The sequence below is a fragment of the Phymastichus coffea genome, unplaced genomic scaffold (genome assembly GCF_024137745.1).
Source record: "Phymastichus coffea isolate CEN01 unplaced genomic scaffold, Cenicafe_Pcof_1.1 PCOF00030, whole genome shotgun sequence".
Lineage (NCBI taxonomy): Eukaryota > Metazoa > Arthropoda > Insecta > Hymenoptera > Eulophidae > Phymastichus > Phymastichus coffea.
Genome location: NW_026706841.1, coordinates 424,785 through 445,636, shown reverse-complemented (window position 1 = coordinate 445,636; position 20,852 = coordinate 424,785). Strand labels below are relative to the sequence as shown.

The following is a 20,852-nucleotide window of genomic DNA, read 5'->3' as shown; positions in this document are numbered from 1 at the left end:
CGACTTCTGATAAATCACCTCCTCCCAAAAAAAATAAATCCCCCCAAAATCTTCTCCAAAAAAAATTGTAATAAACTCTTCGAGTTTCTCACTATCCTCAAGTTTCTCGAGTTCAAGTTCCTCTAGTTCTTCCAGCAGCTTCTCTTCTGAAAAATTCCCACAAAGACAAGACTTAAATGAGAAACGTACTCTTCCAGACACTAACGCCTCTCGATCAAAACCAGTTCAATATTCTCGAAAACGATCGAGTTCGTGTTTCTCGATACATAAGCGACAGAATGAGTTTTTACATTTTAAAATGTAAATATTTTTTATGTAGGATTATATACGATTGTAATTTTTACACTTTTATACTTTTATAATAAAAAGAATATATTTAAATTTTGTTTTCATATTTTTTTATTAGAAAGTATTAATTCGTTATTAAATAAAACAAAATATGTATCATAAATTTGATTTGTTTTCTTGCGGAAAATAGGACAAGAACTTAATCTGATTGAACATGTGGAGCATGTTGCGATATATCCACAAGATACAAAAATTTTTCTAAGTTCCTTAGCGAAGCATATTTTGCAAATTCATCCATCGCTAACTTTATCGATATTTGCTTGTGGTGATGATGTTGTGTTTGAATCTGTATTTATTGCAATCGGTCGGTACTTAAGCTCGTATATACCACATACGAGGGTCGTTTGAAAAGTCCGTGCAAAAATAAAAACTGCTTGATTTTTTTTAATAAATATTTTTTATTTTTCAATATAGTCTCCCTTTAGGCTTATATACTACATCCAACGCTGCTCTAGTTTGTTAATCCCTTCCAAATCATAGGATTTGTCCAAGACTGTAAAATAGGCATTCGTTTCTGCAATCACCTCCTCGTTTGAATAAAATCTTTTCCCCGCCAGCCATTTTTTTATATTAGGAAACAAATAGTAGTCCGACGGAGCCAAGTCTGGAGAATAGAGAGGATGTGAAACGAGATGGAACCTTATCTCCATCAGTTTTGCGGCCACAACTGCTGAGGCGTGAGCTGGCGCATTATCGTGGTGGAAGAGTCGATTTTTGTAGGCCAATCGTGGACGTTTCTCTAGCAACTCGGTTTTCAAACGATCCAATAACGATGAATAATATTCGCCAGTAATGGTTTTACCCTTTTCCAGATAGTCGATGAAGATTATTCCTTGCGAATCCCAAAAGACAGTCGCCATAACCTTCTCGGCCGAAGGAATTGTCTTCGTCTTTTTCGGAGCAGATTCCCCCTTGGTAACCCATTGTTTAAACTATTCTTTGATCTCAGGAGTGTAGAGATGTATCCATGTTTCATCTACAGTGATAAAACGACGCTTAAAGTCTTGCGGATTTTGCTGAAACAGCTGCAAACCATTCTTGCAACACTTCACACGATCTCGTTTTTGGTCAATCGTGAGCAATCGCGGCACCCATCTAGCGGATAGCTTTTTCATGTTCAAATGTTGGTGCAAAATATTATGTACCCGTTCGCTCGAGATGCCTACAGTACTAGCAATATCACACACATTCACTCTTCTGTCAGCCATCAACATATCATGGATTTTATCAATGATTTCTGAAGTGGTAACCTCAACACAGGGCGTCCAGAACGTTCAGTGTCTTTTGTGCTCATATGGCCACTCCGAAAATTTTGAAACCATATATAAATCATTCTAATCGAAGGTGCACAATCACCATAATTTTTATCAAGCTTCTGTTGAATCTCCTGAGGCATTTTGCCTTTGAAAAAGTTATGTTTAATTAATACACGAAATTCATTTTCGTCCATTTTTTTACAACCACTCGATTTCTTTGATTGAAACGAATGTAAAATGCAAAGTAATTGGCCGATCTGGCTGAAACTTGGTGTGTGCTCTTCCAAGATATGCTACTAACTGAAAATAACCTTGATACGCACTAGTAGCGCCATCTCTTTGACTTTGCACGGACTTTTCAATCGACCCTCGTACATCAAAACTTGGTGGACTTGGTAGAGGTACGGTACTCGGATCAACTCCGATCGGAATATTACCACAAGGCACGTTGCGAATGAATCGACAACGGCCACCCCATCGTTGGGGTTCCATCTTAGGATTGTCACCCTCTTTCCAACGACAAATCTCTATGTTACACTCGAAGCACCGAATTTTGACAATTTCATTCACAAAGTAAAGTCCGGCATTTGCTAAATCCTTAGGCTGCACATATGAGCATAGCCAGTTGTCAAAGCTTTGGAGCCTAACTTGTTCAGATCTAGAAAAAATGAATTTGTAATAAAAAAATTACTAAAAATACTTTAAAATAATTACCTATAGCCTGACATGATACTTCAATGCGAGTATTACTGCATCTAAATTAAAAAAGTACTTGCACACAAATTTAAAGTTGTACCTCCTCCCTTTTTCTAAATATGCATATAGATGAGATTTCCTCTGCGATTGTGATCATTCTCTTATGATCTATCAAAAAATATAGAAGCTCAAAATGTGTTATCCAAAACACGCTCAAGACATCAATAAATTCTGGTTTTCAACTGAAAGAACCTTAGCAGAGTTGCTTATGGAGATGGAAGAAGAAGAAGCTCAATCCAACATAGAAATACTTAGCGATGATAATTATGATGATGATTATATTCAAAATGAAGAGTCTGAGATAGAAACTTCAGATACCTGTAGAACATGTGGTGAAGAAGATTAATAACATTATATATAAAATAGTTGACGTCTATCTCAATTCATTCGTGATCGATACCTGCAACAGTCAACGTCTATGCTAAAAATCAAAAATGGAAATTTTACAAAACTGTTTGGAATACTTCCATCTGATTGAAGAAGCTGTAAATCTTATTATTTTTAAAAACCTACGTGATGAAATAATTATAGAACGATGATTAAAACAATGTGTCTTATCTTTGTGAACTTTTTAAAAAGTTTTGAGACAGTCATCATCGCTTAGTGTGCCACAAAAACAATCATTGCTCAGTAAAATTGGTAAACTTGAATGTATTTATTTAAGACTAGAAAATTGTAAAGTTCATAGAAGAGGTTTGGATGATAGTATAAAAAATCGTATACAATGGGTGAACTTGGAAAGCGCATTCGAAAACCGTTTGAAAACTAGTGTTATAGCCAATATTCAACACATTGATATTGAATCATTCTTAAAAGATGCTTGCAATTTATTTGCAAGACATGCCAAAAGTATTTGAAGAGTGAATAATGCTTGTAAAATTAATGCTGTACTGTTATATAAATTTTGGAAATATTCAAGTAATCAAGATAAATTGAAAAATACTTATTAAGTGAATTACTTTCAGGAGTATGAAAGACATCAACATCATTATTTTTCAGTTGTTCATTAGCATTCAATACTTCTTCCAATCCACTATCATATAATTTTTCGAATGGTTTTTCCTCTTTTTTAGATAATTCTCAATGTCATAGCTATCTGTTTCTTCTTTTTTAGGATGCAATAATTTTTTACGTTTGGTTTTTCTCTGCTGACTAAGTGTTGTTTCATCAACCAACTTTTCAAGTGGTTCAATCGCAGGCTTCAAAGTATAGTTGACAAATTTTTCAGTTGCTAATTTGTCAGACTTTAACAAATTATATTTATGTTTTATTGATTCGCGAGCTTTTTCCACTTGACGAAGAATACCAATCTGTTAACCTAATTCAGTCATGTTGTCTATCTGCAATCTTATTGTCTATTGTTGGTTTTATGTTGAATGATTCGCATTTATAATGAACTTATCAAAACCATTTATGAATCTGCCAGCATCTATTTTTCGATCCTTGTCAATTACAAGAAAGCTGTAATCTTCTTTCCAACACGAAGAAGAAATTTCTTCAAAACATTGGTATGACATATCAATATTCACATGATCATTATAGATATGTTTTAAATTCATATAATCTTGGCGGAAAATTATTAAAAAATTCACATTATCTCTCACTAAATGTTTGGGTACTTGAACATATGATTGACATAAGTAAAAGCAATCAACATTTCTATGTCTTCCCATACAATAAAAAGCTTCCACATTATCTTACTTCTCACAAGCAATATCATCAAAAATCATAATAGAGTTTGGACGTGCTTCGTCTGGTGATACAACGAGATCGTGCTAAAAGATAAGTAGTCAACACCTTTGACGGGTTCAAGAAGTTGCTTAAGAAATTTGTATTTTGGTTGATTAAGGGATTAGAATATATGTAAATATTTTCAAACTTGAAATAATTAGGATGGGTTAAAAGAGCTAACAGCGCATTCGTCTTACCAAAATTAGATGCACCATAGCATACTGCACGTATGCTGTCTGGCAATAGATCCCCATGTCTTTTACTTTTCTTTTCACTTTTGTCTGTCAACGCATCAAAATTTATCACAGGAACCTTGAGAGACTGTTCCTCTACATCCATTTCACTCAAAACTCTGAATCACAACTGATAATCGATGTCTAACACTAATCGAGGTCTAACACGTCGAAACATTCAGTTCCTGAAAAGTCTCGAGCTGAAGATCGTTCGAGACGTCGCAACAAAAAGAAGAAAAAGAAACGTTAACAGTTTAAAAAATTAACTTGTATATGTGTATGTTGTTGTCATTTCAAAGATGGAAGAATTACTTAGTCTGCAAGCACCTATCATCTTTGATGAATCTATAGCTCACTATGAAGTTCATGCACATCAATCTTACAATTCACAAACATTTAACAATAGCGATGAAATTCGTATATTAATACAACATCAAGATTTATGTCTCTTACCATCGAAAAATTCTCTATACATTATAGGAAAAATAAGAAGACGTGATACGTCACATACTGTTTTGATTACCTTAAAGTTTTCTTAAATGATAAATTTTGTACTAATGGAAAGAAGAGAAATAGTGAGAGATGGAAATTCACTTAATTTTAATTATATTCAGCAACGTTTTGTCAGCACATTTGCTGACCTTTTCAAGCTTTATTAACAGAAAAACAACAAAAAATTATTAACAATAAAGTTGCAAATGTAATCTTAAAGTATGTATTTCTCACGTGATTTATTTTCCATTTACGAAAAAGTCTGTAGATTATGTACAATTATGCATGGTCGATCAAGACGTAAATTTAATTAATTTTCGTGGTGAAGTCATAATCATCAGGTTACACCTCAAAAGCGTTTGATGGGAATTGTTTATAATTTAAAGAGTGGTAGGGGCTATATAAGCACTGAAAAATGCAAACTCCCCATCAGTCGTCGACTGAAGTTGAAAACGTCAGCACAAGGCATAAAGTTCCTAAAAAGTCTTGGACTAAAAGTAGTTCCTGGTGGAAAATAAATTGCCTAATTTTTATTTACTGCTGTCAATGAAACAATGGAGAACATTCTAGAAATACAGTCATCTGTCGTCTTCGATGAATCTTTGGCACATTACGAGATCCACGCTCATCAAACTTACACCAATTAATCGTTCAAAAATAGTGACGAGATTCGTATATCAATTCAACATCAAGACTTGTGCCTTTTACCATCTCACAGCTTGTTACACATTTGTGGACAATTACGTAGCAACAATAACACTTTGTTAACGAATATTAATTTTGTTAATAATGCCATTTGTCACATATTTGAAGAAATTAGGTATGAGCTGAACGCTATAGAAATAGATAGATGTAAGAATGTTGGTCTTACAACAGTTATGAAGAACTGGTTATCTCTCACTCCAAGTCAAACTTTGATTGCTGAAAATGCCGGGTGGATAAATATAGAATAAGAGGACCGTAAAATAACTAATGCGAATGGCGACTTTGATATTTTGATACCTCTGAGCTTTATACTTGCATTCGCTGAGGACTATCGCAAAGTGCTAATGAATATGAAATATGAATTAATTCTCATGAGATCGAGTACCGATGTCAATACAGTTTATCAAACGAAGGAGACCGTCAATGACGTTAAAGCTTACGAAGAATTCAAGATTAATGTAACACGTCTCGAATGGCTTATGCCCTATGTGACTGCATCGAATGCAAAGAAAATACGTCTACTCGACTTTCTGAAAAGCGAACGAAGTATTTCAATGAGTTTTCGTAGTTGGGAGCTGTACAACTATCCAGCGCTGCCTGCAAACACAAATCACGTCTGTACAGTTAAAACGACATATCAGTTGGAGAAACCACGCTACGTCATCTTAGCCTTCCAAACCAATCGAAAAAATGAACCAAACTCTAACGCTAGAATATTTGATCATTGTAACATCAGAAATGTAAAACTGTACCTCAAATCTCAGTGTTATCCATACGGTAATCTCAACATTGATTTCAGTAAAAACCAGTACGCAATGTTGTACGATATGTATGCCAATTTTCAAAACGTATACTACGGTAAAGATGCCGAACCGATGCTCAAAAAACTCGAATATAAAAATTACATGCCACTCGTAGTGATTGACTGTTCGAAACAAAACAAATCATTAAAGGCTGCTCTATTAGATGTGCGCTTGGAGTTCGAAACCAGAGAAAATATTCCCGAAGGAACTACAGTATACTGTCTTATTCTACACGATCGCATCGTTCAGTATAATCCAATAAATGCAGATGTGAAGAAACTTATTTAGAAGTGGAGAGAGATATTAAAGAATTGACTCTTTTCTTAAGCAGCTCAGTAGTAGCTTTCTATCGCAATGGAGTACGTAGTGGAAAGGAGCTAGCGATACTATTACTTAACTGCGACGAAGAACCACTCGTACGCTTCTTCAAACCTCCCTTTCTATGGCGATGACTAATGGAGAAATATAAGCGAGAACATCTCTGTGTAGAACTCTACTATCATGGATTAACATGGAAATCTGGCGATTTTAAATACGAAGAGCATAAATTCGTCATCACAGATACATTCAAAGATGTCATAAAAATTTCCGATTCCGGAGATCTGAAAAAAGAGTGTTTAGAACGATATGCCCTCAAAATTTTTGATTTGAATGATTGGGGCTATTTACCTTTCGAAAAATTGAAATTAGTTACCGTGTACCCTAATCATATCGGCAAATACCTAACGACATTTGTACATCAAGACGTTAAATTAATGAAAAAGTTTTACATCGATGGCTGTTGTATGGATTGGGAAGAGAGCGATGAATTCATTGAAGGATTTCTATAGTGATTTTATTTGTTTGAGTAAATAATTTGTAGAATACCATGTATTTTTTAAGAACATGTAGAATAAGATATATTTTTCATGAATAAAAAATTTTTTTCAATTGATACAAAAAACATATTCTTTTATTTTTTTATTAAACCTTCTGAAAGGAAAAAACTAAATTCTTCGCTGACTCTGACGATGACAGCAACAGAAGTAGTAGCAGTTCATCTTTTTATAATAAATTTAGTATTTTTTATCAACAACAAAAAATTTATACAACAAAGAATTTAGATGAAAAAAAAAAATTTATTTATTGTAGTTGAGGTGGTGTATAATGATAACATGTATACATATGATTATTAGTCCTTCTTTTCGTTATTGAACTGCTGATAACCTTTTTGTCCAGGAAAATTATTAGTATTGCACGAAAATTTTAAAATAGTTTGTTTCTATGCCGATGATTGTTTGTTCTTCTTTTCGTCCGGGTCTTCCTGTGGAAGACAAGAGTACTTTACTTTAGGATAGCGATCCATTTTATTGGAATACTGGTGTATGAATGATTCGATAATTCTTACACTGTGCTATTTATAGTAGCTTACAACCACGAAGGCTACAAAGAAAAGAAAGTAAACAGTATTTTATGTTGCATTTTTTTCATCTTGGTCTTCACAGGTACTTACACTTTTTTTTATTAAACTATCTTCGGTAAATGAGACACGCCTACACACACACGCACACACACGTTGAACTGCAAAAAAATTCATTTTATACTAACTGTAATAAATATATATAATAGCATTATTAGTTTTATATATTAGCGCTTATGGGCCCTATACCAATCGTGTAGCTAATATACACGATAAGAACTGTCCGGGGTACTAGTGGCAGTGGCTCTAGTAGAGCATCGGCCTGCGGATCCAGAGGACGCGGGATCCCCCCGATCTATCCATTCGTTTCTTTTCAATAAAAATTTACCTTATTAAGTCTAAAAAATTAAACACACACACACACACACACACACACACACACGATGAACGGAGAGCATGCGAATGCACGGGCATAGGCTCAGAGAGCATATCAGCACAGTAGGGGAAGGGGGCACAATGAACCGCAAGTGTGGAATATAGAACGCACGGGCATCAGCTTAGTAAAAGGGGGAGAGAAGGGAGGGAGGTGAGTCGACAGAGCCGAACAGCATCAGCTCAGTAAGGGGGTGGGGTGAGTCGACAGTGCCGAAGTACGTAAAAGGTGGGTAAGTGAGTTGCTGAGCTGAAGATGCACGGGCATCACCTCAGGGAAATCAGCTCAGTGAGGTGATACCCCCCTGAGTTAGTGCATTCCTTGTTTACCTATTTGTCACCCACGTATTAATTACAAACCTTGGACGTGTTATTGTATTTGTGTTTAAGTCGGGCAAAACAATCACTCTCAAACAGAGGAGAGATACGAGAGTGGATCAATAAGTCCTTAGAAAATCCAAGAGTTGGCGCGCAAAGCATCATAACTTATGTTGTTGCAACAGCAAGCCTCACTTCTAAATAGAGTGCTGCAAATGTTTCAGACAGATGCATGAAGTGGTTCTGTTTTCATCGATCAAAAGGAATAACTTTTACTTAATGTTAACAACAGCAAAATGTCAGTTCCGAGCAGTGATAAAACATTTCTATTTAAAAGACCTTACGTCAAAAGAAATTAAAACTAAGGTAGATAAAGTTCATGGTATATTATCCCCCGTGTTTTCAACTATTTACAATTGGATAAATGAATTTAAACGTAGCCGTATATCGAGTGCAAATAAACATTGTTCGGGCCGTTCTATAGAAGTGAGTACCCCGGAAATGATTGATAAAATTAACGATATGATGATTAGTAAGTGAAGAATAAAATTACGCGGAATAGCTGAGGTCATAGGGGTTTCAAAAGGTAAAATCATTTGATTTGGCATGAGAAGTTGAACATGAGAAAAATTTCGGCAATATGGGCGCCACGTTTGCTTTCAACTGAAAACAAACGAAGTTGTGTGGCGGACGCTTAGGCCCTCTTGGCGCTCATTTACCGTAATCCGGACGACTTTCTGTGACAATTCATTATTGTAAATGAAACATAGATATATCACTACATTCTCGAAACTAAGGAGCAGTCAAAATAGTAGATTGTGAAAAGTGAACCAGTTTCAAAGAAGGCGAAGACAGTAAAATCGATCGGCAAGGTTATGGTCACTGTTTTTTGGGATGCACATGGAATTATCTTCGTTAACTTATTAAGAAAATTACAAACAATCACCGTAAAGTATTATGCGCCGTTATTGGATCGGTTAAATAAGAAAATGAAGGAAAAACCCACTAATTTAAACAAAAAAAATGTCTCTTTTATCAAGAGCATTTGTGTAGTTTCAACAGCCAAATTTGAGAAATTTAAATTTAAATTATTGGATTAATCAGATTTGAACTCTAGTGACTTTTTTTATTCCCAGGTCTGAAAAGTATCTTGCCAGATATCGACTCATCTCGAACGAGGAGATCATAACACAAACAAATGGCTATTTTGAGTAACTTCCAAAATCATTATTTTGTGTTGGCCTAAGAACACTCGAAGGATACTAGAAAAAGTATATCGAATTATTAGGAGATTATGCTGTAAAATAAAAAATCTACCAAAAAAGTTTAATATCTCTTTCCGCAATTCCTAATTTTCAAACTCAGTCCTTAAAGTTTTTGGATCATCATCTTTCAAAGAGATTGAGATCAGTCTGATTCCTATAGAGTTTGCCAAAATCATATATCCGGCCATTCTTCCTAGAAAAAGATGAGTTAAGGTTTTTTTGGTTAATTCTGTTTTGGGTTTTGGTTTGATGAGATGGAATGAAAGAAATTAAAGAGAGACGTTATAGTATATGTTTAAGGTGATAAGTGACTATCCTTATGATACATAATAGGTATAAGGTACGATATCATGAGATGTTGTCATGGAGCTTAGAGTTAATCAGAATATTACGATGTGTGTGTGTGCGAATGTGTGTGAGTGTATGAGCAATGTTTCAAGACAGATTCATCTCTAAGGACTAGAGACCCTAATGTTCTCGTCCTAGTAGTTTTCAATCAATAGAATAATTAATTTATTGACAGATAATTTTTATTGTTGAATTGAATAATGAATATAGAAAGAAAGCTTTGTCACGTGTTTGGCTGAGCTATAATTTTTCAAAAAAATGAATGGACTCGTCGAGGATTCGAACCAGCGTTCTCTCAGACCACAGACCGGCGCTCTACCATTGAAGTGACTGCAAGGCCTGCCTTCTACAGTTCTCAGTGTGTATATATGCAAGCTACATTATTGACATATGGCCCGAGTGCGTACTAGCTCTTTCTATCTCTCTCGTTCTGATGCAGCATGGCTTGGTAGCACGCAGTGGTGGGGAGAGTGTACTAGCTCTGTCTTTCTCTCATTCTAATTCAGAACATGGAAGGGGAACTTTCCTTCTTTTGCAGACGAATTACAATTTTCAAGGCGGCTGACAATACCATGAAGGCGTTACTGCTGCCCTAGCTGAAAACTGGAGACTGCGAGCTCAATCTCTGTAATAAAAAAATGTAATAAAAAAATTTAATTGAATGTAATCAAAATGCAGTAAAAAATGTAATAAAACAACTAAAAATTTTTTATAGAGTTAAATCGTACTAAATAAAACTTTTATATTTGAATTTTCAAAAATATTTATTTAGCGATAATTTGATTAAAACAAGAATATTTTTCACAGGACATCACTCCATCCAAACCAGTTAGAAAGAAGTATTCAAAAACCAGTTAAAGATGTACTCAAAATCATTAATAACATAAATAATAAAAAAGCCCTCTGTTATGATATCGTTACAGGAAAAATGATTAAAAAGCTTTCCACAATAGCAATTCAATATATAACAATAATATTTAATGCATCCTTCCGTCTTTAATACTTTGCTTCTGAATGGAAAGTAGCATAGATTATCTTAATACCAAAACACGGGAAAGAAAATGAACTTGTCACCTCATACAGACCAATTAGTCTACTGTCTGTACTCTCTATGAAAAAATCTATGAAAAAATCATACTAACAAAAATCAATCCAATTATATTAGATAGAAAACATATTCCGGACCACCAATTTGGATTCAGAAGTCAACATTCTACCATTGAAGAAGTGAATAGAATAGTATCAGTAGCGAGAAAAATCATAAAAAGTAAACAATACTTTACAGGCATATTTCTTGACATCGCGCAGGTGTTTGATAAAGTGTGGCACAAGGAGCTTTTACACAAATTGAAAGGATTTTTTTCTAAATGTTACAGTGATTTGCTACAATCTTACCTTCAAGATAAAACATTTCAAGTAAAAATTAATAAAAAAGTGTCAACATGGCAAGTAATAAAAGCAGGCGTACCACAGGGCAGTGTTTTAGGTTCAACGCTATATCTGTTATACATATCGACTTAACAGAGTCTCCAAATATTTTGACAGCAACATTAACAACAATATTAACAACTCATATTTATAAATACAGCAATATTAACAACTCATCAAGAAGCAATAACAGCATCGGAAACACTACAAAATTACGTAAATAACCATCTCCAAAATCGGCTAAATTCATGGAGAATATTAGTAAACAAGAGTAAATCAACTCACACCACATTTACTCACCGTAAAAATACATTTCCACCTATTTCGTTGAACAACAAATACATACCGCAGAAATACTATGACAAATACTTAGGCATACATTTGGATAGAAAGTTGACATGGAAAGAACATATATTCACCAAGAGGAAACAACTAAGATTAAAATGGAGGAAAATGTACTGGTTTATTGGAGGAAAATCGGAGCTAACAATTGAAAATAAACTTCTGCTATACAAAGCAGTACTCAAGCTAGTTTGGACCTATGGGATCTAACTATGGGGAGCCGCTTCGAACTCGAACATCGAAATTCTAGAAAGATTTCAATCGGAAGTCTTTCGCAGCATAACACACGCGTCGTGATCCGTTCCATATGAAATTATTAAAAATAATTTACAGAATGCAACAGTGAAAGAAGAAATTCAAACTTTCTTCGCAAAATACTTCACAAGACTTCAAAACCACACAAACAAACTTATTGGCAAACTTCTCCCGGAATCGATTACCAACACTACTAATCGATTACTAGACTCAAGAAACATAAAATAATGAAAAGATAATCTAATTCAAGACAAACAGTTGCATTTTCTAATTATATCATGATAGAATACTTACTGGAGTACTCTGCTGATAACATGTTTAGTCTCCGTTTAGTAAAATAATCTACTTATTGTCTTTTTCTAATGTTGACAGATTGTAAATATGCTTTGGAAATGTGCGTTTTGTTTAGGGCAAGTTTCCGTGCAGTGAAGCCTAAAATCGATCCCATACCTAAAATAAATATAATCCATCGGTTCAAAATTTATTTTACGACTGCATTGAATAACACTACGCAGAGAATTGTTATTTGGTTTCAGACTACATGATGTATCCTTTGTTATTAAGACTTTGAGAAAACTTTCTATATCTTCTACATCATAACTATCAGTCGATGAAATGATTTCTTCACGACCTTCAATATAAAATTTATTATTACGAACGTTAATGTTTGGAATCGAGTTGAATGTCACCAACTCTACTATACCAACTACATAGTTTTCATTTAATATTAGTTCATATGGTGGAAAATAATTTGCTCCAAAGATGGATGATGTTCCTGGGAGATTTAATGTCAGTGTATTTTTCATAACGGTCGTAGAACAAATGACTTTCATACTTAGCTATAAGTGTTTTTATATTATAGGGTATTCGAAAGAAATTTAAGACAAAGATGACTGCAATTGTAGATATTGCATTCTTGATATCTAAATCAATTATACTTAACTCTATGAAATTTGAGATGATTTATTAAGTCATAGGTAGTTGAGTGTCACCAAAACTATCAAAGTATACAATCTCATCTCTTATTTTTTGTAGGCCACCCAATGAGTACCTGGACCATTTTATCATCTAAATTCACAATAGCGGACTCGTAATGACGAGGTTCAATAGCTGGAAAGATATTACGCATGAAAACTCTTCGAAAATCATTAATTTTATTAATTAAACATATTTTTTTATATTTAGATCTGTCAATCCACGATTAGGTAAAGCCACTTCGATCTTTTTTTTAGATCTGTCCCATCGATATACGGCTTGAGATACATACCATAATCTTTATTATGTAGCTTTATTAAGCAAAGACCTTTACCTATAACAATTCCCTCCATAAACTTATTATATCAACGGCTTTAGCACTGTTGACAGCTTTTGCTATAGAAGCAGCGCCTCCAGCGAGAGTACCAGTGGGTCTCAAAACGATAAATAATGAAATTAAAGAAAATAGTTTTCCAGCCACAGGTTTTGGAATTGGTAAAATACCGTGGTATATGTATTTAAATTTTAACTCCGAACTTTTTCACCACTTCTCTAGTATTCTTTATAGCAGAGCGAATAGCTAAAAGCAAATAGTTGCTAGATACAGTACTTTTCATAGTGGCTTTTATAATTTCTTTCAGTTATGTCATTCGTTGGTTACTCTTTCTATATTTCTTTCGTGATTGCTGTTCTATGCTAACTTTACCTCGTTTCTTTCTATACTGCTGCTGCTGCTGCATTTTTTTAAACATTTTGATTCCCATACCAATTTACTTTTCTCTTTTATAATATTCGCTACAACAAAAGCAGCTACTTTCTCATCAAAAGTACTATTCTACTTAGCACTTACTCTATCCCACGCCTTTTTAGCTAAAATATCGTCGGTTTCGTTCTTGTTACAATGTTCTCTTTATTGAGAGAATATGCAATATCATGAAGTAGTATCAATTTACAAGCAGTATCTTCTAGATTTTTACCAGGATCACCTCGAGACACTTGTTTTTTCAATTTAATTCCTGGCCCACAGTACTGATGACCAGACAAATCAACTTCGAAAGGTAAGTTATTCACGATTTTATTCGTTAGGACACCACTAGTTCTTCTTTGATGATGATAAGAGTAGATAAATTAGTGAGGCCACAGATCAGGGGGGGCCTTAGATCAGTGATCTGAAGTGCATGATTTTTGAGATCAGTACTCTTAGATCAGGCGCTCCCTTTTCTTCCTGAGATCTACAGTACTCTTAGATCAGGCGGCGCCCCCTCTCGTCCTGAGATCAGCACTCTTAGATCAGGCGCCGCAGCCCAATGCGCTCTGTGATCTGAGGCGTATGAGCTATCAGATCAGCACTGTTAGATTATGCGCAAGATCCAACCCCCCCCCCCCCGCCCAATATAAAATGCGTTATACACAGATTTAGTGAAAAAAATTTTATATTGATTATTAATTCATGAAAGAGTAGAGTAGAGGATGGGGGGGGGGGTAATAGTAAATATACACATTGTTTTTTCTTAAATAAAATTTTTTTTACTGATAAAAAAATAAATCTAATTCCACAAGTCATTTACATTAAAAGAATATTCATAGAAATCCTTCAATAATTTCATGGCTCTCTTCCCAATCCATGCAGCAACCATTTAAGTAAAACTTTTTCATGAATTTGACATTTTGATGTGCGCACGTCGTTACATATTTACCGTTATGATTAGAACACACAGTAACTGATTTCATATTTTCAAAAAGGGAATATCCTCAATCATTCAAGTCGAAAACTTTGGGGCCATATCGTTCTAACCGCTCTTTTTACAGATCTCCGGAAACAAACATTTTTGTAGCATCTTTGAGCGTGTCTGTGATGATGAATTTATGCTCGTACTTGAAATCACCAGAGTCCCATTCTAATCCATGGTAGTAGATTTCCATCCAAAGATTATAACGCTTACATTTTTCAGTTAGTCTTCGCTATGGGAACGGAGGTTTGAATAATCGTACAAGTGATTCTTCGTCGCAGTTAAGTGGAAGTATTGTTAGCTCCTTTAAGACATACGTATTGCCAGGCATCATGAAACCTTGCATATCCACTACGTACTCTATTCTGGCTGCTACTGAGCTGTTTGAGGGAAAAGTCATCTCTTTAATACATCGATCTCCACTCCCTAAATAAGTTTCTTCACATCCCCATTTATTGGATTGTATTGAACGATGCGATTATGTAAAATGAAACAATACGCTGAAGTTCCTTCAGTAATATTTTCTCTTGTTTCAAACTCCAAGCGTAGATCCACTGCAGAGTTCTTCAATATGTCATTTTGTTTAGAGCAATCAATGACAATGAGTGGTACTTATTTTATGAAGGTAGATTTTTTTAATATCTTTTCAGAGTCTTTACCGTAATATGCCTTCTGGAAATTGGCATACATGTCGTATAACATTGCAAACTGATGCTTATTTATGTCAATATTAAGATTACCATACGATAACACTGAGAGTTAAGGAAAAGTTTCACGTTACTATGACCAAATACGCTTGCATTAACTGATGAAATATTTTTTCGTTTAGTTTAAAAAGCTAAGCTGAAATAACGTGGTTTTTCGGTTGATTTGCAGTTTTGACAGTCCATACATGACTTGTGTTCATCGGTAGCATTGGATACTGATATAATTCCCAACTACGAAAACTCATTGAAATGCTTCTTTCTCTTTTCAGAAAATTAAGTAGACGAATTGTTTGAGTATTCGATGCAGTAACGTATGGCATAAGCCATTCGATGCGTGTTATATTGATGTTGAACTTTCCGATGATTGTTTCTAGTTACACTAATTTTGTTGTTTGGATAACGGCATTTAAATCACTGCTTGATCGTGTGAGAATTAGTTCATGTTTCATGTTTATCAATACTTTGCGATATTCTTCAGCAAATCCGAGAATAAAGTTTAAAGGAATAGTGACATCGAAATATCCTTCGTCGTTGATTATTTCCTGATCATTTTCTGTTATCCATCCGGCATTTTCAATAATCCACTTTTGACTTGAATTAAATGATAGCCAATTTTTCATAATACGAGGGTCGTTTGAAAAGTCCGTGCAAAGTCAGAGATATGGCGCTACTAGTGCGTATCAAGGTTATTTTCAGTTAGTGGCATATCTTGGAAGAGCACACACCAAGTTTCAGCCAGATCGGCCAATTACTTTGCGTTTTGCATTCGTTTCAATCAAAGAAATCGAGTGGTTGTAAAAAAATGAACGAAAAAGAATTTCGTGTATTGATTAAACATAACTTTTTCAAAGGCAAAACGCCTCAGAAGATTAAACAGAAGCTTGATAAACATTGTGCACCTTCGATTAGAATGGTTTATAAGTGGTTTCAAAATTTTCGGAGTGGTCATATGAGCACAAAGACGATGAACAGTTTGGACGCCCTGTGTTGAGGTTACCACTTCAGAAATCATTGATAAAAACCATGATATGTTGATGGCTGACAGAAGAGTGAATGTGCGTGAGATTGCTAGTACTGTAGGCATCTCGAGCAAACGGGTACATAATATTTTGCACCAACATTTGAACATGAAAATGCTATCCGCTAGATGGGTGCCGCGATTGCTCACGATTGACCAAAAACGAGATCGTGTGAAGTGTTGCAAGAATGGTTTGCAGCTATTCCAGAAAAATCTGCAAGACTTTAAGCGTCGTTTCATCACTGTAGATGAAACATGGATACATCTCTATACTCCTGAGATCAAAGAATAGTCTAAACAATGGGTTACCAAGGGGAATCTGCTCCGAAAAAGGCGAAGACAATTCCTTCGGCTAGGAAGGTTATGGCGACTGTCTTTTGGGATTCGCAAGGAATAATCTTCATCGACTATCTGGAAAAGGGTAAAACCATTACAGGCGAATATTATTCATCGTTTGGAAACCGAGTTGCTAGAGAAACGTCCACGATTGGCCTACAAATATCGCCTCTTCCACCACGACAATGCGCCAGCTCACACCTTAGCAGTTGTGGCCGCAAAACTGATGAAGATAGGGTTCCAACTCGTTTCACATCCCCCCTATTCTCCAGACTTAGCTCCGTCGGACCACTATTTGTTCCCTAATATGAAAAAATGGCTGGCGGGGAAAAGATTTTATTCAAACGAGGAAGTGATTGCAGAAACGAATGCCTATTTTACAGACTTGGACAAATCCTATTATTTTGAAGGGATTAACAAACTAGAGCAGCGTTGGATGAAGTGTATAAGCCTAAAAGGAGACTATGTTGAAAAATAAAAAAGATTTATTAAAAAAAATCAAGCGGTTTTTATTTTTGCACGGACTTTTGAAACCACCCTCGTATTTCTTTTCCCTTTCTCCATTATTTCAAGCATTGAAAGTTGCAAAAAATAATACAATTTACTTTTTACCACAAATTACTTTTAAGCCAAGCCTTTTTAAAAACTTTATGCTTTGATATGTCAATCCTTTCGCTTTTCGATGACGATTGACACTTGGAATCCGCCGTGTTGTCGCTTTTACTTTTAAGCGACGACTGATTGGTTTGTATATTTTACTGCTTATATAGCCACCACTACTATTTGAATTGTAAAATATTCCCATCATGTACTTTGCAGGTGTAATCTAATTGTTATCACTTCACCTCGTAAGTTTATTGAATTTCCGTTTTGGTCAACGATGCGTAATTGTAAATTATCTATATACTTTACAGTAATTGAGAGATAAATCACATTTTAAGGAACTTCGATAATTTAATATCCGGGTGGTACTGCACGAAAAAATTCATGAATATCGTGAACCTCACTGCTATTCATATATGTACCTGAGGTAATATTACATTGGACTCTCAGAGTATTTACTTTGAAAATTTTTACTGCCGGATTTGAATGGTAAGAGTTAATTTTTTCTAGTTTATATGGTCCCAATTCCAGTATTCGACCAATGGAATCTTGTGGACGGTAATCGATATCTTCTAAACTTTCAATTACACAATGTAAAGTATCATTGTTCGGTTTCAAACTCACTGTTATTTCAGGCTCTAAGGTTTTACGAAGAAATTTATCAATATCTTCAATTTCATAACTACCCACAGGTAAAATTACAGGTGGTTTATCATCAACATAAAATTTATTGGTATTTATATCTATATTGGGTATAGAGTTGAATATCCAAAAACTCTACTAAACCCAAAACGTATCTTTTATTTGCTAATAGGTCAATGGTTGGAAAATATTGCGCTTCCAGTAGAGAAGAATTACGTGAAAGAGTAAAAGTGAATGATTCTTCCATAACTGTTTAAATAAGACTGATAACTTTTAACGGTGTCTTTATTTATACAGCTCCACACAAAAACTGCAAACAAAGATTACCGCAATTATAGGTATCGAAATTTTAATATCTTTTTAGATTGTACTCGTATTTGACCTCATCTACTCCGAGGCATGTCATTAGATCAAATGGAGGTCTAAGATCTCCAAAACTATCAAAATATGTGACGTTATTTCCAATTTTTCCGATAAGCAACCCAGCTGATTCTCGATAATGTGGTCCAGGCTTTTGTAAGTCATTTCTCATAAACACTCCTCGGAAATTTGGTATACTTAAAATTTTGGCATACTTCATTAAGTCGATATTTGTGAAAGCTTTATCGGGTAAATTTACTTCAAATTTTTTTTTTGTTATAAAGCTGATCCCAAGTAAGGTTTGACGTATAGTCCATATCCTGTTATATATAGTTTAAGATTTACCTAGTGCAATGGCCTTCATCGTTCTGTTGTGTCTTTTGCTTTCTTCTAATTGTCGTTTTACCGACTTTGCATCATTTACAGCTTTTGGGATTTCTGCAGCTCCACCAGCTAGAGCACCAGTTACGCTTAGACCAGCAAAAATAGAAATGAGAAAGGGTAAAGCTCCATCCATCTTTTTGGAAATTGGCAGAATTCGTGGAGTTTTGATGTTAGTTTTTCCACCGATCTTTTTAACGGTTGCACGAGCTCTTTTTAGAGCAGTGCAGATGATTGTTCGAGCATATTTATTTTTTGGCCATTTAAAATTGGCAGCTTTAATTATGTTTTTCAAGTCTAATAACTTTTGATATTTCTTTTTGCGACTTTTTGACTTGAGTTTTTTTAATTCTTTTTATTCTTTAGTCCCATACCGAATTTAGATTTTAATTTCATGGCGTTAGCTACAGCGTAATCAGCTGCTTTTTCACTAATGCTAGAATTTTTATCGAATACTGGCTTCGAAGCTTTCTCAGATAAAATTCTATCTGCAATAATTCTATACTCTACACTTTCTCGATTTTTTGAATAAGCTATATCATGTTCTCTACAAGCTGCGTCAAGAGGATTGATGTCTGGATCACCTCGAGCAATTTGTTCCTGCAATTTAGTTCCTGGACCACAATACTGGTAACCTGGAATATGAAGTTCAAAGGGAAGCTTATTGATGACTTTGTTAACTAATCCACGTCCTTTCTTGTGATCATCACTCTATGAAGTCTAACACACAACTAACTTCAAAAATTATAAAAGTGAATATATATATATAGCCATTGGCACAGTCACTGTTTGAACATTGTCTTGTGAGTATGGATTTCAAACAGCAAACTGTAAAACTTCCTGTCGAAAATTTCGACGTCATCGTACGGGAAGATAAACTACCAAAGCGTCATGGGGATTTACTTCCACATAGTATCAGAAAAATTTTTTGTGGTCTATCTAATTGTAGTAAAACCAATAGTCTTTTGGCGTTCATTACTAATCCCAATGGTGTTAGATTCGAAAACGTTTACGTTTACTCGAAAGCTCTCAATCAACCAAAATATAAATTACTGAAAGAGATGCTGAAGCCTATACACGGAGTGAAGTATTTTCCATTCAAAGAGCATGAGTCAGTGATTGATCCCGAGCATGCTTTACCCAATTCAATAATGATATTCGATGACATCGCGTGTGAGTATCAAGACAATGTGCGTGCTTTCTTCTGTATATGTAGATATAGAAGTGTCGACTGCTTCTATCTGTTATAAACGTATGCTCGTATTCCTAAACATCTCGTACGAGATAAAGTTAATTTGTTGGTGGTTTTTCAAGAAGACGAAGCAAATATGAGACATATATTTGAGGATCACATGAATTCGGACATGACTTACAATTAATTTAAAGAACTATGAGCGAAATGATGGCTAGATGATAAATATGGATTTTTAGTAATTGACAAGAATAGAAAAATAAATAATGGACGATATCGAAAGTATTTTGACTGTTTTGTTATAAATATATCGCATCAGTAATATAATACACAGTCTAATAGTACGCGTTGAAGTGTTAACATGGAGGATCATCAAAAAGAAAAACATGTGCTTTCTCAACTTGTGAAAGCGCAACATCCAATCAGTAAGAAGTACAATCTATAGAAGCATGCGCGAGATTACGCTGATAAAGTTTTGAATAAGACATTCAAGCCATTAATTGATCCGCTAAATACTATAGTGAGCGTAGTGGAACCAATAAAAAATTTTGTAGAACCAATCAAGAATTTTGCGAGTAAAAATCCTCCTCCTCCTGAAATTTTTTTAGTTAAAAAGACAGAGTTTTTCAAGAAAATACCACAACATGAAAATAATTATTGTGGTGCTGATTATGATGTAGTGATGATTATGAAAACCTGCAGTCTAGCAGTGAAGATACTGATGATACAGTTACGCACAACAATTCACAAATTTATCATAGTTTATCTGAACTAAGCGAGGATGAGAGCTTACCTGT

The 20,852-nt window shown here is 34.7% G+C and overlaps 1 protein-coding gene across 3 annotated transcripts in view; it reads left to right on the top strand.

The window, feature by feature from the left end:
* Positions 1–20,852, top strand: part of LOC131663039 (solute carrier family 35 member F3) — a 1,047,178-nt gene that overhangs the window by 1,004,276 nt on the left and 22,050 nt on the right. The window lies entirely within an intron of this gene.